This window comes from Sapajus apella, unplaced genomic scaffold (assembly GCF_009761245.1).
Source record: "Sapajus apella isolate SASKATOON/1434 unplaced genomic scaffold, GSC_monkey_1.0 scaffold8, whole genome shotgun sequence".
NCBI lineage: Eukaryota > Metazoa > Chordata > Mammalia > Primates > Cebidae > Sapajus > Sapajus apella.
In genome coordinates this window covers 3,206,525-3,223,739 of record NW_022436948.1, presented here as the reverse complement: position 1 = coordinate 3,223,739, position 17,215 = coordinate 3,206,525, and the positions used below count along the sequence as shown (strand labels likewise).

Genomic DNA, 17,215 nt, shown 5'->3' with positions numbered 1-17,215 from the left:
GGGAGCACAGAGAGGGGGCCCCAGACAGCCCTTTGCAAACAGAGGCAGGGTCAGGCCAAACCGCAGGGACAGGGGGCAGGTGCAGGATGGAGTCTGAGGTCTGGGCCTGGGCTCAGCCTGTTTCAGCTGCTGCTCAGATGCTTTCTGCAGAGGGGACGTGTCCCCCTCTCCACCCATGAGTGCATTCGCATGTGGGGCACTGCTCCCGGCTGAGACCAGGGTTTGGCTCCAGTGGCTATTTTTAGGTGGTTTTTCCTCTGTGTCTCATCCCCAGCTCTCGGCTGCTGTGCCTTAGTGGTGTTCCCATTCCTCCCTCACAGCAGCGGTCCTGTGGTTTCAGGGGCAAGCGGGGGACGTGTCCCCGGGGACTGACTCCTGCTTGCTCCCGAGGGGCACTTTGGCAGGGCGGACGTTGGAAGCTGAACGCAGAGGAAGCATCTGGAAGCAGAGCCCTTGGCCTCAGCCCCCTGTCCTGGGTGAGTCAGGATCTCTGCTGGGGAGGGCTCTGGGGAGACAGCTCTGCAATCCTCTCTTCTCGGTTCACGAAGAGCCAGGCCTGGGTTTGACCTTCATGCATGAAGGAAGGAAAGCGGGTGGAACAGCCGTGGACGTGGGGGCAGATCAACTAGTCAGCAGTGGCGACCGTGGACTTGACTTTCACTGGAAGCTCAGAAATACTTTGGTCATGCTGTCAAATCTTGTTATCTCTGAAGGGGAAGTGGGGAGCTTCCTTTGTGTCAGGGCAGACAGGAGGTGTGGCGGGAGGCCAGGGGAGGCGGGTGCCTGCACTGGGTTCTGAGCAACCTTCAGGGAGGAGGGGGCCTAGAAGGGCAGGAAATGGCCAGATGTTGTTCCGAAGCCCCTTGGACAAGGGTCCTGGGGACAGGAGAAGCCCTGGATGGTGTCAAATAGAAAACCAATCTGGACTTAGGAGGGACCAGTGGGTTGTGGGAAAGGAAGGGGAGGGAGGGGGCCGTGGGGAAGGGGTCTGACCTGAGGCCCCCTTTTCACAGAGGGGTTGGCTGCGAGATGGAAGCCCCTTCCCAGCTCCTGGCTGTCTCTTTAAATGTCTTTTGAGTTTCAGTTCTCACTATGAAATGTCTCGTTCGTTTGGTGTTTACTAGTCCATTTCCTTTTAAGCAAAGGAATTTTTCCCTCGCAGACACCCTACAAGTCACCAGCAGCAGGTGATTCACTGCTAGAGTCAGGCGTCCACTCCAGTGAACTTGAGAAGGGCTAGGGTTGAGGGGCACAAAACATGGCAGCCGAAGGCAGGCCTACTTGGCAGGGTTTGTGGGCATCTTTCTCTAGGGAGGGCTGTGGGCACAAGCGAATGTCTAGCACAATTGTCTTTTTTTTTTTTTTGAGATAGATTCTTGCTCTGTTACCAAGGCTGGAGTACAGTAGTGTGATCTTGGCTCACTGCCTCCTGGGTTGAAGTGATTCTCCCAGCTTAGCCTCCTGAGTAGCTGGGATAACAGGTGTGTACTACCATGCCCAGCTAATATTTGTGTTTGTGGTAGGGATGGAGTTTGTGATATTGCCCAGGCTGGTCTTGAACTCCTGGACTCAAGCAATCTTCCTGCTTCAGCTTCCCAAAGTGCTGGGATTACTAGCATGAGCCACAGCATGTGGATTGCAGTTATCTTTAGATCTAATCAGATATTCCTGAAATTTGAGTTTACGAGGATCTGCTAATTCAGAAGGAAGTTCTTTACTCCCAAAACCACAGAGCCCTGCAGTGGGTGTGAGTGTGGCCATAGACCCAGGTGACTCTCTTCAACTGTGGCTCATCAGGAGTCTCATTCATGGGAAATCCCAAGTTCATCCACTTTAGGGAGAGCCACATATTTGTAAATTCTGCCTTTTACTTTTTGTATTTTTGAGAGAGGGAGAAAATACGTTCACGCAAAGTAACGAAACGACAGCTGTTAGAAGGGTTTTGCATGAATCCCTTATTGTTCTGCTCTGCAACCGACTTGGCCGCTAACCCTGGATGGCCACACCCAGACCTGTTCCCTCCTCAGGCCCAGGAGCTCCTGGACACTCCAGGCAGCCTCCCAGGACCGCTGGCAGGCACTTCGCACAGATCTGTCACAAGTGGTTTAACTGTCTGTTTGAACCTTCTCAAGTTACAATTCCAAGGAGTCCCAAGGAAGTAAAGTGATTTTAAAAACACAGAAAACAGTTTTCAGAATTTCTCTAGCCAGCCATGAAGGAGTAGCTAGTATGGAATTCATGCTGTTTGCTGTTTTTTTTGTTGTTGTTGTTTCTTTTTGGGCCAAAAGAACTAGAAAGCTGGACAAAACAGGCAAAACAATTAGATTTGGACATCAGGACAAGAGGCTGGACAAGGCTGTCGTCCCTAAGAGATAGGAAAAAATGAAGCGAGTTGTATAATCAACGCTGTTTTCTTCTGGAGGCAGTTTTCATGCTGTCAGGCAGGGAGGGGGAATCCAGGCAGAGCATGGTGATCTAGCTGAATTGAGGAGAAGAAAGCCGGCTTTGGGGAGCAGAGGTGAGACAGGATAGCAGAGAGGAGGAAGATACTCAAAGAAATTCAAACACCTATGTAAGATCTCTTTGAGTCTTTACGTAATACCAATCTGTACATGCATAGGTGGAATTCTAGGAAGTGAATAAAGAACAGTGAGGTATAAGCCGAAAAGTTGCTAGAACTCACACCAGGAGGCAGGATATCTGAACTCCATCTGTTCAGCTGGAGACCTCACAGAGCACTTGAAGCACTCAATAGACAATACAAAGGACCAAGCCTTAGTGGTAGGAATGAATTAGCTCTAGAATAAAGGCTACTCTAGATACCCCAAGAAAACATAAAAGCAAGCCTCAAAAAGATCAACCTCATCTGCAAGTAACTTTATTACTTGCCAGAACAAATGTCAACACTCTTTAAAAAGGAAAAAAAAATCCATATATTTATCAGTTATATTCAAAATGCCTGTCACCCAATAAAATATTGTGAGATATGTGAAGCAGAGATTGTGATACATAACTAGGCAAGATGTCAGTCCATAAAAACAGACCCAGGAATGACAGGAATGATAGAATGAGGAGATAAAGAATTTTAAATGGCTCTTATAAATATTATAAATATGTTTAAGCATGTAAAAGAAAACATGAATGCAGTCTGAAGAGAAAAGGAAGGACTTGAAAAACAAATGGGATCTCAGGAAGTGAAAAATAATTTTGCAAATGAAAAGTTCATTAGATGAGATCAACAGCAGATTCAAAACTGCAGAAGAAAAGATCAGTAAACTTGAAGACGGGGCAATAAAATCTGTGAAAACAGAAGCATAGAGAGGAAACAAGACTAGAAAAAAATGAACAGAGCCTCAGGGCATGTTGTCTAACATGCTTGTAATTGGAATTCAAAAATAAAAGAAGGGTGAGAGACAGTAGCAGAGAAAATGTATTAGAAAAAAAAAAATGGCCCCCAAATCAATTTGATAAAAAGTGAAAACCCACAGATCCAGGAAGTAAAACAAATCTCAAACAGTGTAAACACTAATGAAAGTACATCAAGGCATATCATAATCAAGCTGCTGAAAACCTATGATAAAGAAAAAATTTTAAGAGTGGCTAGAGGAGCAGAAGACTACATTTAGGGGAACAACAATAAGATGACTACACACTTCTCTTTAGAAAGATGCGAGCTAGAAGACAGTAGAATGACATCTTTCAAATAGAGAAAAAGAATCTATAACCAAAAATTTTATATTTAGCAAACATATCTTTCAAATATGAAGGTAAAATACTTTTTCAGATACACACAAAACGCTATTTTTTAAACTAGTGTGGCTATTCATCAATAAATATAAAAAGAACTTCCTTTAGGGATAAAATGGAATCCTTAAAAACCCAATCTGAAATAAACCAGGAAAGGAAAAATAAAAGAACAAGAAACATGAATCAAATAGAAAAAAAAATATCAAGTTGGTAGACTTGAACCCAACTATATTAAAAATTATATCAAATGTAAATGGTTTAAACATTCTAATTAAAATGCAGAAACTGTCAGGCTAGATTTAAAAAGCAAGACCCAATTATATGCTAACTACAGGAAATGAGCCTTAAATACAAAGACAGAGAAATAAAAGTGGAAGGATGGAATATGGTACAGCATGCAAATAGTAATCATAAGAGAGCTGGAGTGGCTCACAAAGTAGACTGTAGGAAAGGAATAATATCACCAGAGATAAAGAGGGACATTTCATGATAATGAAAAAGCAAATTAATTCACCAAGAAGAAATAACAACCCTCAGTTGGTATACTCCCAATAACAAACCTTCAAAATACACAAAGAAAATAATAATAGAACTGAAAAGAGAAATAGAAATCTGTATTTAGAGATTTCAAAACTTCTCTTTCAATTACTGTGGACTGAAAATTCATAAGAATATGGAAGAGTTGAAAATACTATCAACCAACTCGATCTAATTGACATTTATGCAGAATTCCTCCCCAAAAAAGCAAAATACATATTATTTGCAGGTGCATATAAAATTTACCATAGTAGATAATATTTTGACTCTCAAACAATTCTCAAATTTGGAAAGATTTAAATGAGGTAGAATATGTTCTCTGACCACGGGGAATTAAACTTCCATAGTATTTCAGAAGTTAAGAGCAATACTATGTTTACTTTAAGGAACAGTGATAATTAGTGTTCATAAGGCATGCCTTATAAGGATTTCTTCCATGCCTCAATTCATTTATAAGACATGCCTTAAGTATGTCTTCAGAAAATTAAATGTAAAATAGGTATAGTGTTAATATTTTATGAAATTTGCAAATGTACTCATAATTGAGAGAGTAGTTCAATGAAACCTATATACTCACCACTCAAATTTCACAGTTATCAAGAATATGGCATATTTGCTTCACCAATTTGGGGATCTGAAGCAGATCCCCAATATTATATGATTTTACTCCTACATATTATAGTTTGCCTCTATAAAAACACTGGATATTTTCTCATGTGATAAGTAATAGTAATTCTTTATGATCATAAGACCTTGCAGCTGTTGCAGTAGGGGGGAGAACCTCAGTGCAGAACTAAACTCAGTGCTAAACACAGCAAAGGCAGCTGGGGATTCATCACCAAAGAGCAAAGCAAGGGGGTCAGTGGATGGAAAAGTACTAAGAGAAACTTAATTACATGTTGTATTAGTTTGCTAGGGTCGCCAAAATAAATCCACAGGCTGGATGGAAAGTAAACAACAGAAATTTATTTTCCCACAGTTTTGGAGGCTCGAAGTTCAAGATAAAGATGTCATCAGGTTTGGTTTCTTCTGAGCCCTCTCTCCTTGGCTGTCCTCTCCCTATGTTCTCATGTGATCTTCCCTTTGTGTGTACCTATGTCTGTGTCTCCTAATTTCCTCTTCTTGTAAAGACACCAAACATGTTGGATTAGGGTTCACTCTTATCACCACATTATACTTTAATAAATTATTTTATTTATTAGTTTTTTTATTGATTGATTTTTGAAACAGGATCTCAGTCTGCTGCCCAGGCTGGAGTGCAGTGGTATGATCACAGCTTACTAAGCTCCCTGGGCTCAGGTGATTCTCCCACTTCAGGGACTATAGGCACTTGCCACCATGCCTGGCTAATTTTTGTATTTTTTTGTAGAGATGGGATTTTGTCATGTTGCCTAGGCCGGTCTCTGTCTTCTGGGTTCAAGCAATCCACTCACCTCAGCCTCCCAAAGTGCGGAGGTTATGTTGTGAGTCACCATGCCCAGCCCTTAATAAATAATTTAAAAATTCTACCTTTAAATATAGTGACATTCTGAGGTAATCAGGTTAGGAATTTAACAGAAATTTTGAGGAGACACAATTCAGCCCATAACAGACATCAAGGGTAGGAAGAGTCTTGCTAAAGGCAGGCCAAGGACCTAGATATTAAAGGTTGAGGATGAGAGGTTTGATCAAATATTGAGGATGGGGGGGGTTCTCACTAAGCTGACCTAACTGGTTTCTTACTAAAACTGGGTTCAGCAGCTTAAGGGTGTGGAGGGCTAAGGTTGAGGTCTAGTTGAGAAGAGGGCTCAAAGGAGTCTAAAGTTTGGTCAAGGAGGGTGTCTTTGTCAAAGGAGACCTCCCCATTTTCAACCAAATCCCCCTGTTTCAACTCTTTCCTTCAACCTGCCTTCCATGAAACCTGATATATCCCATCTTGAGCCATTCTGGGATTCTGAAGTACATCCTGAAGTAGAAACTTAGTGTCTGTGAAAGGCGAACACATCTTGTCTTTGTTCTTGTTTTTTTTTGAAGTGACTTTAGTTCCTCCTTGCTGAAGAATAGTTTAGCTGGGTATAAAATTCCAGGTTGGTAGTAATTTTTCTTCAGCACATTATAAACATCACTTCCAAGTATTTTGGAAAGACTTGGAATATTGTTCTTAATGAGTCCCTTAGCAGGTTTTTTTCTCCTTTTTAGGAAATCTTTCTTCTAGTAGCTTTTAATGTTTTTTTTTTTTTTTTTTAATTGCAGATGTTTGTTTTTATTTATTCTGTTTGGCATATGATGTGCCCTGAATACTCATGTCTTCAGTTCTGAAAAATTCTTAGCCATCGCCTCTTCTTACCATGCCACACTGTTATCTCCTGTGTTTTTTACAATTGAAATTCCCAATAAGCATATGTTAAATCTTCTCTATCTGGCCTCATCTTTTAACTCTTCTTTCATATTTTCCTTCTCTTGACATCTCTATATTATTGTCTCCATCAGTTTCTTGCTAAAAATTTCTAGTTTACCAGTTATCTCTTCTTCGTGTAGTATTTATTCCACCTATTGAGTTTTTTTTTTTTTTTTTTTTTTTTTTTTGAGGCAGTCTCACTCTGTCACCAGGCTGGAGTGCAGTGGCACAATTTCAGCTCATTGCAACCTCCATCTCCCAGATTCAAGTGATTCTCCTGCCTCAGCCTCCTGAGTAGCTGGGACTAGAGGTGCACACCACCACATTCAGCTAATTTTTGTATTTTTAGTAGAGATGGGGTTTTGCCATGTTGGCCAGGACGGTCTCAATCTCTTGACCTCATGATTCACCTGTCTTGGTCTCTCAAAGTGCTGGGACTACAGGTGTGAGCCAACATTACTGGTGAGGTTTAAAAATAATTTCATGGCCATATTTTTCATTTTTAACATTTTAAAATTGGTCTTTCCTATATTATTCTGTCCTTTACGATTTTTTTTATTATCTTAATTTTTTTTGAGACAGAGTCTCACTCTGTTGCTTAGATTGGCGTGCAGTGGTGCAATCATAGCTCACTGCAGCCTTGAACTCCTGCTTCAGCCTCTCAAGTAGCTGGGACTGCAGGCACATGCCACTATGCCCAGCTAATTTTCAAATTTTTAAAAATAGAGACAGGATCTTGCTATGTTGCCCAGGCTGATCTTGAACTCCTGGGCTCAAGTGATCCTCCTGCCTTGGCCTCCCAAAGTGCTGGGATTACAGGTGTGAGCCACAGCACCCGGCCTCTATTCTTCTATTCTTCACTGATACAGTTTCTGATTTGTTTGCAAATCTCTGAGAATTTTAAACATATATAATGTTATGACTCTTTTGGTTGATTTATTGTTTTTCTTTCTCCCATTTGTTGTGTTTATTGGCTGGATTTCATGATATTGGTTTTTCTCATGTGTTCTAAAAGTTTAGTTTGTAAATTCATCTTAATTAGTGTTTTCTGTTCTATGTTGCTTTTGCCTCTTCCCCACTGCTTGCCCCTCTGTGTGTAAGTGTTAGCAGCCACCAATGGGTTTGCAACTTAGAGCCAAGTCCTACTTCAGCAGACTGGGGTTTCTTCCTGGGGAGAACTGAAGCTCTGTGGCTGACCTGATCAGGTGCTAGTTGCGTGACTATCTCTGTCCCCTGAAGGTAACAGCTTCTTTTTGGCCCCCAGTGACAGGCAGAGAAGCCTTACACAGCCCAGTCCTAGCTACTGCCAGCTCCCTGATTCATGCAGCAAGCGTGGTCTCAGCCTGAATCTAGAGGCAGAGGCATCAGTGCCCACTGACCAAGCCAGCGGAGAGAGTATCTCCTGCTACTTCTGCCTGCTCAAGTCCTGAGTCTGTGGCTTCAAGTTCAGATTCCTGTTGAGAGTTTCTGTTCTTTTTCAGGCTCAGTTAGCTTGCTTTTGAGCTCAGCTATGCCTTGTTAAACACAAAAAGATTCACCATCAATAGGAGTTGGCGTGAGGTGGCTCCAGCATGAACTTGGTCAGCAGTTCTGCCATGTTGTCCCTCATGCTCTGAGTGGGGCCTGTGGCTCATATTCACACAGCAGGCCTCTCCCCTGAACCCCAAACAGTGCAGCTCTCACGTAGGGCCCCACCACCTTGTGTCTAAATGAGCATCACCCTCCTCTGTCTGCCTGCAGCTGGGAGCCCAGCCAGCCTACTCTTTGCATTGTGAGGAGGTCAAGCCCTTGTTCAAGAGCATTTGAAGGCTCTCAGTGGACCTCAGGATAAAACTCCAACTCCTCCGTGAGGCTCAGTTTCTCCCTGTTCAGTCCCCTCCAGCTCCAGGGCTTTCCCAGTCCTGAGCTTTTCCTTCTGTGGCTTCCCAGCTCCGTGTCTGGGATTCTGTGGCCTGGGTGTTCCTATTGCAAGTCTCCACACTGAGCCACACTGTAGGATCACCTGTCCTTTGCTGGAAATGCCCCGAGCTGTCTCATGTCCTTGTGCATGTAACCAGGAAGGAGATCAAGGGTTCTCCAGGACTCCAGGGTTCTGGTGTCGCTGAGGCTTGGCATGGGTTTATGTCATTAGCATTAGAAGGCTTGGTCTCTCAGACAGCCCTGCCTTTGTAGTCCTGGCTCCTTAGTCCTGCCAGAAAGTGAATTAGCCTTAGGCAGGGGTGGGACAGGGATGGCCATGAATGAGGGGGTCTTAACCCTTTGCACCTGTGACTCAACCAAGTGCAGAAACAGCTTCTGTCTGAAAGGAGAAAAAGATCGGCAGAACCAACATATCGACAGAAGAGCCATCTCAGTGAGAGGCAGAGGCTGAAAGTAAAAGTCAATATCCAGAGAAAATCAAACACTGCAGCTTCCAGCGATGTCCTCGTCATTGCAAACCCCTTTGCTGTTAATATTTCAGTAAAGGGCACTCACTCCTCGGGACCCTGATTCATGGATCTATTTGGGCACAGTGCCTGCCCCTTTGTTCATAAAATCCATGAGCAATTAGAAGGAGGAAGCTTTATTATTCATTCAGCGTGGTCCTAGTATCCCTGTATTATAAGAAAAAAAAATTCTCACTGCAAAATAAGTATATGAGTCACCCACCCAGCCCCCAAGGTGTCAGCCCCAGGACAACTAGAAAGCCAACAGGGACCTGAGGAGCAGGAGCAAGGCAGGCTGGCCCTGGTCACAATCACATCTCCAGCATCTCAGTTCTGCATCTGTAAAATGGGATGAGAGTCGCAGTCCTTACTTGAGGGACAGTGGTCACGCCTGTAAAAGAGAGAGGTGGATCCTGGGAAAGGTGGCCACACCATTGCTGTCATTGTCATCACAGTTGTCACCTCCTCATAGGATGCTGGAATCTTGGAGAGTGGAGACCTCTTATGCTAATGAGTTCATGGGCCCTGGTCTGCTGGCCCAGGCAACCCCCACAGGTACACGGATGGCATCTGGTGTTTCCCAGCCAGGGTAGCAGGAGAGGGGAAGGTGTGGTCCCTGAGGCCTCTGGGGTGTGTTGAGAGGAGTGTGTGTGCCAGTCTCCATGCCCACATCCATGGAGGCCTCTGTTGACTAGAGCCTCCCCCACTCCAGGTAGGAAATGGAAGACACAGTGGGGGAGGACTGGCCCAGGAAGTTCCTTCAAGGACAAGAGACCAAAGCAGAGCCTTCAATGGGAATTCAAGTTGTGCCCTCTGATCAGAGCCCCATGCAGGCCGAGCCATGCCAGCATGGGCTGGTTTGGAGACTGTTTGTTTGCAGGTGGCATTGGCCTCAGTGGCTCAATCTAGTATTTTTCTCACCCAGCAAGTCTGGAGGTTGAGGCTTGTCTCATTTGGGATTGTAATTTATTGAGGTGATTGAGTGGGAACGCAGAGAATCCCACGTCATTGAAAGAAGAATTTATTACTCACAGGTCCTGAGAGGGGGCCCCAGTCAGAGCAGGCAGAGAGCTGGCCCATGATAGAAGAGGCCCCCCCAACTGTCACAGTGAGGGCGCTGTGGGGAGACAGCAGGCTTTGCTGCGGGGCAGCTGATGCAGATTCGTTGTTCACTGTTCTTGATATTCATTGCTTGGAATCAGGGCTTGGCCTCGGGTCCTTCAGAAGCCCCCCGAGGTCCCCTGCAGGGGTGGGCACATTGGCTGATGCTGTCTGAACAGGGCCACCTGGGGTCCCCAGCTGCAGTCCTGGCCTCCTGCCAGCCCCAGGCTGCTGGGTCTTTTTGGAGACAGTCATTAAGTTCTTTTCAGCTGCTGCCAGTCAGGTGCTGTGGGACCCACTTCTGGGCTATGGTCGGTCATTATCTGTCACCAGCAGCCATCCCTGCAGAGGACTTGAGGTCCCCGGAGCCGACCCAAGGACCACACACCAGCTGCCTGGCACTACAGCCTTTGGTCACGGCCTGGCTGTGGAGCACTGGGCACGGCCCTGCTCCTTGAGGGGCCTCAAAGGAAGCAATGGGCCTGGTGTCTGAAGAGAAGCCTAACTGAGATTGTCCACTCCCCAGCCAACAGGCTTCCAGGGTCAGTTAGGATGTCATGTTTCTTTGCTTTTAGTGGGAATTTAATCATCTTAGTGATTTGATGCTCTCTCATGGGGGGCGAAAGCTGACTGGCAGTCAATGTTTGATCGAGGGAGGGGAGGCTGGGTGTGGTGGCCACGCCTATAATCCCAGCACTTTGGGAGGCCCAGGTGGGAGGATCGCTTGAGCCCAGGAGTTCCAGGCTGCAGGGGGCTACGATCATGCCACCACACTGCAGCCTGGGTAACAGAGCAAGACCTTGACTCTAATAAAAATAAAAATTTAAAGTAAAGGAGGTGGAAAGGAACTAAGTTCCTACTTGGAAAATACCATTTGCTTGGGTGTAAATGAATAACACTGATCAGCGTGTGGTCACACGGCCACACCCTGGGCTCTGTGTCATCACGGTGCCAGTCAGGAGGCAGGTTCACTCTTCCCCGCACAGAGGGAAGCCCTGGGGATGTGGCCGGCAGAGGGGCCCTCCTCTACTTCCCTCCTGGACAGGTGGGTGGGCCTTGCTCCCTGGAGAAGCTGCACCAGTGCACTCCCAGATAACTGGCAGGTGCACCTGGGGGTGCCAGAGGGTGGGCGGAGGTGGGGTAGGTCTGCCTGGCAAGGAGTCCTCCTTCTTGGTGAAAGATGGGAACAGACTGAGGAACAATCACACCTGTCACCCCCATCACACCACACCTGGCAGCTGGCTGAAGGCAAAACCTCAAGAGTTTGTTTCTTTTTTCCTTCCTTCTTTCCTTCCTTCCTTCCTTCCTTTCTTCCTTCCTTTCCTTCTTTCTCTTTTTTTTGACACCATTTTCTTCTGTCACCCAGACTGGAGTGCAGTGGTGTGATCTTGGCTCACTGCAACCTCCACCTCCTGGGTTCAAGCGATTTTCCTGCCTCGGCCTCCAGAGTAGCTGGGATTACAGGCGCCCGTCACCATGCCTGGCTAATTGTTGTATTTTTAGTAGAGACGGGTTTCACCATGTTGGCCAGGCTGGTTTAGAACTCCTGACCTTAGGTGATCTACCCACCTCAGTCTCCCAAAGTATTGGGATTACAGGCGTGAGTCCCCGACCCGGCCAGGAGTTTCTTTATAAGAAGTGGTGGTTAGAAGGTTTGGCTTTTTTTCTTATTATAAAAGCAATGAATGTTTATATAATATTGGACTTATAATAAAATATCTCCCAAGGCTACAGAGACTCCCTATTTGTGTGTCGGTGGTCATCTCAGCCTAGTGGCCGACCCTTAAGTCGTGGCCCACCCCCTGCACCTCCTCCCCTTTGGTTGTCTCAACTTCAGTCAGGAGGAGTGGAGCCCACCTGGCCACTCAGGCCACCAGCCTGGGATCTCCATGGAGTTGGGGGTCTCCTCCCACCTACATCAAACCCATCAGCTAGTTCTGTCGACTGTGCCTTCAAAATACATCCCACACTGGGCCCCTCCTCATCCTCAAGGCATGTCCCTGCAGGCCCTCCACTTCCCCATCAGTGTTTGCAGCCAGCTGGGGCCCCAACCTGGGCAGATCTACCTAGAAACTGGGAAGTGGCCACAATGGTGGCGGCCACCTTGGCGGTGTGGGGAGAATTGGAATGGCAGGACCTAAGAGTCAGGTGCAGAGACACCTGACTCTGCGCTGGTGCCAGCCCCAAATTTGGAAGCATCGCTGGTGGCCAAATTCCACTGAGCCTGGAGTCCTGCTGTTGACTTTCTGATCCAGCTGGTAAGGGGGGTAGCCCGGTCCCCGCTGTGAAACCAGACGTGTTCCGGGGTGACTTTTCCCAGTGCGCTCGAGGCCCACCATTCTCAGATGATCTGGAGGGTCTGTCGAAATGCAGGCTCATGGCTCCACTTCTGACGTGCAGAGTCAAAGCTGTGGGGATGGGGCCCGGGAGCCTGCATTTCAAACAGCTCCCAGGTGGTCCTGGTGGGGGTTGGGAACTTCTGGCCTAGGGGCTGGGACTGTGGACTTTGTAGCAGCTCATCGCGGGCTGGAGTCCTGGCTTCGTGTCCTTCTGGCTGGGGGACTTTGCAAGTTACACAACTGGCCGGCCCCCACGTCCTGCTCTGCAGGACAGGCTCCTCCACGAGTGAGATGCTGTCCAGCGCAGCTCGGCGCCGGGCACCCGGGGACGGCACTCGGCTCTGCCGCTCTTGTTATTGTGGTTGTTACTGTTGTCACTGTGGCGCTCTGCCTTCCTGTTGTTGAGCCTGCTGGCTGTTGCACGTGACTTTGGACACCCATTTCCAGATGCCCGGGCCTGCACGCATCCCTGGGGTTGCCATGGAAACGGCACTGCAAGGATGGCAGAGCCACCGGGTGAACGTTGTCTGAGTTTCGCAGGCACCGCGGGGGGCGCCAGGCGTCTGTCTGCAGGGGGCATCTCTGCCGCTGAGCCGCAGTCCGGCGTCTCGCTATGGCATCTTCACTGACACAGCACCGATACTCCCCCTTGCCCAAGGCCATCCCTGGCGCCATCCGAGGCAGATTTTACTTTAGAAATCTTTATTATGACTCTGTTTCAAATTTAATTTATGAGACTCATTTGATAAGAAATAACACCGAAGCTTCCCCTACTCTCCTTGAAAACAAGTTCTCCTCGATGGTTTCTGTTTCTCCTCCTCCTTTGCTGTCTGAGTTTCTTGGCTTCTCTGTTTGAATCAGTGCCCAGCTCTGCAGAGACCCTGTAGCTGCTGCCTGCCTGTGCTGGTCCCGCGCTGTCACAGGAAACACGTTTATGAGAAGGTGTGGGGCGGACGGAGGGTGCCCAGCCTGGACTCCCGGCCCAGCCTGGGGGCAGCGGGACCCTGACGTGTCCTGGCTCTTGTTGAGAAAAGCATAAGTGTTGGGCTGGAACCCCCAGAATGAACCAGAAATTTCAAGGGGCATTGCCCTTATCTAATTTTGTGTCCTTTTTTGTTATTTAAACCTTAGAGACCTTTGGTCCGCTGCGTTTAGCATTTTTAGGCCCAGGCTTGGTTTAATCCAATCCACTTTCTCCTCAGCGAGCGTCAGGTGTGTGTGAGCTCTTCCTCCACTGGCACGTCCATCTCATGGGCGTCTCTGTGTATCGGAAGTAGCTTCCCACGGACTGCTGCACTGTGCCCGTTCCAAGAGCAAGCAAGAGCAGTGGAAAGAAGAAAACGGCTCTCAGCATCTCCCAGCCAAATCACACCGCAGTTCTGGAAGACCCCTGTTACCTTGACATTTTCTCTCCTGGTCTCATTGGCCTTCTGATTGCTGGGAGCAAAGTTTAAATACTCCATGGGAGCAGCTGAAACCCTTCCGTTCAGCCCCAGACCTCACCAGAGACTTGGGAGTTGCCTGGTCCGGGCACAAGCAACTCAGCAAACACGCGCCGCCTCTGGCCAGCAATTTGCAATGCTGGTTTGTGCAGACAGGAGACCTCCCCTCCTTCTACCAGAAGCAGGTGCAGGCCTCTCCTTGGCCTCCAGCTGCACAGAGTCCCTCACCTGGGGCCCGCCGCTTCCATTCAAGAGGGCAGATGCAGGAAAGAAGCCCGGGAGGCTCCCAGGGACACCTCCACCACAGGGCACAGTCTCTGGAGGGGCTGCGCCTTGCACTGTGGGTCTGCCCTGGATGGTGGCCAGCAGGAGGCAGCTCTGCCAGTCACACGCCCCCCTGCAGCCCTCTTTGGGCCAAAAGGGCTTGGAAGATGACCAAAGGGTTTAGAAGGCCACGTGCCCTTCTTTGCAAGCATGGAAAGTTCCTTTCATGGTTTCCTCTGGGGAGCTGGTGACAGCATGGACAGTAAGGGAAGTACCAGCTTCAAGGAGCCTGTCCCCTCAAGGTCCCTGTGGGGGATGATGATGGGAGAGGAGACGGGCTCCCAAAGACGCCAGAGGCCCAGGAGGCATCACAGTCAATGCAGCTGACCTGGAGCCGCCAGCAGAACCCGGAACCAATCCTCGGGAAGTGTGGATGAAAGGCTGACAACTCTGATGAGTGGGGCATCCAAGCCAGAAATGAATGAATGAATGGTTGAACGAATGAATGAAACCCCAGGCTGCTCCATCAGCCGCCCAGGGACTTGCTTTCTGACCGGAGCCCCCCACCACAGGCATGCCGAGGGTCCCAGGGATGTGCTTCACCAGCAGAGAGCACCGTGGCCATCCAGCGCCAATGCCATGGCAGCGATGTGCCCCCTCACCTGGAGAAATGGGGCAGCCGTGGCCACATAGGGCTTCTGAGGTCAGGAACGGTTACTCCAGGGGGGCTGAGGGTGATGCCTGGGCATGATGGATATGGATGGGCATCAGCTGGCTCCTTGGCTCATCAGTGGGGGACCTGCCTGGGCCCCAGGCTGCAGCGGACCCTCACGTCAGGCTGCCTGAAGCTGTCTGCTCTTTCCCTCTCCCTAACCGAGGGATCTCTGGTGTCTCAGATAGAAATCAGTGGGCCGGATTGCTTATGCTGAGTGATGTCAAAGTAGCCTCCCTCCCCTGCCTTCAAGACCTAGGGACGGAGACTGGTGCCATCCGTGACAAATGCCACCAGGGCCTGGGAGCTCACACTCACCCTGGCAGCCTCAAAAGCGCCCTCCACCAAAGGGGCTCCGAGGGGTCTCAGCAGCTCAGGGTATTGGAACTTCCTGAGGGCCGGCTCTGGAGGACAGCGCAGTGGTGGGCTTGCGGGTGGCGGGTCAGCGTCTGCCAGGCTTTGAGGAGGAGGGACGCTGACTAAGCGCACCGTCGGTGTGAGCTGTCATTCTCCCATGTGGGCCCGGAGCGCCTGCGAGCTAGGAACAGGCCCTGGAGGTGCCACCATCAGGCTCGGCCCTGTTACCTGGGGTGCTGCCACCCTCGCTTCCGGCCGCTCTCACCTCTGCATGCTTGCCCAGCACCGTTTTGTTTAGTCCAGGCAGAACAGCTGTCTCTCCTCCGTGACCCGGACGAAAACCCAACCCTGACATACACCTCCCCTCTCCCTAGACCAGAAGAAAGCCCTGGTGGGTCACGCCCTCAGCGGGGATGGGACCTGCTGACCCTCTGCACTCGGCGTTCCATGGTAGACGCTGGAAAGCTGGGTCTCCCCCCGTCCTTCCTCCTTGCATGGCTCCCGGGCTCCCCTTCCTTTCCCTCCCTTCACTGGAAATGCAAGGAGAAGAAACTGAAAGATGAGGGACTGGGTTTCTTTGTTGTGCCTCTGGGCTCTCCAGGGTTTCTTCCAGTCTGGGGAGTTGGCAGCAGGTGACAGCTCAGTGCGCTGCAGACCTCGGGGGCCGTGGTCTGTGCCAGAGAGCACAGGAAACCGTGGCCCGGCCAGTGTGGCCTGCGTGAGTTGGACTGTGGTCTAGGGGCAAAAGTCCGCTCTGAGAGTCTGCGTGTGGCTGGAGTTTGGCAGCTGACTGGGGTGAGATGCTGCCTGCAGGGTTTCTGGAAGCGCCTGGGCCGCCGACGCTGGGACACTCTGGGCGCCTGGCTTTTCAGGGCTCCAGCAGGTGAGAATGTGTCCAGATCATCCACTGCAGGGCCCAGGGCCCGGTGAGCCTGGGGCTGCTCTCCCCACACCCCGCGTGAGAAGAAGGTTAGATGCGCAGCCTTGTGGGGCCAATGGGACACTGACCAGCCTCTTTCTTGACAAAAAAAGGGTCTTTTTGAGACTCTCTCCTAGGTGGGGAAGTGGTGTGATGTGAAAGTGAGTACCCTTCCAAGGGGTCTCCTCCGCCACCACCTCCCCACTCCCTGCCTGGGCTGGCAGGGGCATGTGCTGGAAGAGCAGAAGCAGCCAGGCCAGGAGCACCGGGGCAAGCTGGTTCCTCAGCTGGGATCTGTGGCCGTGATTGTTTCAGGCACCAGCAAAGAAAAGGGGCAATGCTGGAGCTCCGGGAGCAAAGGGGCGGGAGTTCTGGACAATGGGATGTGCCTGGGACGTCCAGGCACCGGGAGATGGGAAAGGCAAGAAAGGCAGCTCTTCCACACAGGTCTGCCAGTTCCACACTCGAGGCAGGCACAGGGGACATGCTGACCCCCTACCCCGAGCTGAGCCCTTCTGTAATATCCAGGAGGCCGTGGCAGTGGGTCAGACAATGGTGGGGTCCCACAGCCTGGGAAGAAGGAAGCTGCCTCCTCCATCCATCGGCTCTGCTTGCTGGAGGCTCTTTTCCTACCACTCTCCATGACTCACGTGGCACAGGACACAAACCTGACTTTGTGGGGGCTGCTGTGGGAACCTGGAGTGCTTGCCAGGGCAGCTGGGAGCTCGGTAACTCTGCTGCAAATGGAAGAAGTTCACAGAGGCCCAAAGTGTGGCTGGGAAGCCATGCACGTGAACTTCTGGCTCTGAAGCAAGTGGCTTCCCTTCCTTCCGGGACCCGCATGAAGACAGACCCAGGGAGAAGGAGCCCAGACCACACAGACAAGCCCAGGGGAGGACGTGTCGCCACCACAGAGACAGCAGGTGAGGGGGTGTTCGCACCACAGAGACAGCAGGTGAGGGGGTGTCCCCAACACAGAGACAGCAGGTGAGGG

The 17,215-nt window shown here is 49.6% G+C and overlaps 1 long non-coding RNA gene across 1 annotated transcript in view; it reads left to right on the top strand.

Annotated features, from left to right (window-relative positions):
• Positions 1-231: 231 nt before the first annotated feature.
• The window catches only part of LOC116550758, an 18,863-nt gene continuing 1,879 nt past the window's right edge, over positions 232-17,215 (top strand). Inside the window, exon 1 of the long non-coding RNA XR_004268569.1 lies at positions 232-476. This is a non-coding gene — a long non-coding RNA (uncharacterized LOC116550758). The remainder of the gene's footprint in view (positions 477-17,215) is intronic.